This window comes from Acyrthosiphon pisum, chromosome A1 (assembly GCF_005508785.2).
Source record: "Acyrthosiphon pisum isolate AL4f chromosome A1, pea_aphid_22Mar2018_4r6ur, whole genome shotgun sequence".
NCBI classification, from domain to species: domain Eukaryota; kingdom Metazoa; phylum Arthropoda; class Insecta; order Hemiptera; family Aphididae; genus Acyrthosiphon; species Acyrthosiphon pisum.
The window spans coordinates 160842800-160843507 of NC_042494.1; positions in this window are offsets into that span (position 1 = coordinate 160842800).

The following is a 708-nucleotide window of genomic DNA, read 5'->3' on the forward strand; positions in this document are numbered from 1 at the left end:
CCCCCCATAGACTAAAATTCTAAACTATTAAAAATTATATTTTAATACATCAAGTTACATTTTAATTGTAAGATTACGGTGTTATGCTTATTTCTTTTACCATTTAAAGAGTTTATGAATAAACATTTTTGGTGGTTTTTCAATGATATCATTTTTTTATACTTTTTACATTTTCAAAAAATTTGGACCCCCCTTTGAAAAATTCCTGGGTACGCCCCTGGGTACTACAGCAGAACGAATAAAATATGTGTGTGATGCCACTGAAATTAATTTCTTGTCTCACTGGCAAAAAAGCTCACACCGCCTGCACTGTTCACAAAATATATTCTGTGATCGAACATGACGGTATAAAAACATATTTAATGAACTATTCGATTTCAATCGCTGTATATGCACATTCTATTAGAACCGTTCAGACCGTTCTTCTGCTGTCTGGAACACTGACCGCATGAACCATGTATGGGTGTGCGAGGATTTTGGTAGATTATTATTTATCAGTTATCGCTATCAATAATTATTACCATAATTAGGCAGGTCCCACTCGTATACTCGTTAAAGCTTAAAGCATAAAGATTATTTTCACTCGTGGTTTCACATAGGTTGTCGCCTAACAATAACGTTATAATCGCGATTAATGCGATTACTATGCTCGTCAAGTACCTACATATATAGGTAGGTACTGCATATCTGCATGAGCCGTGTGGGCCA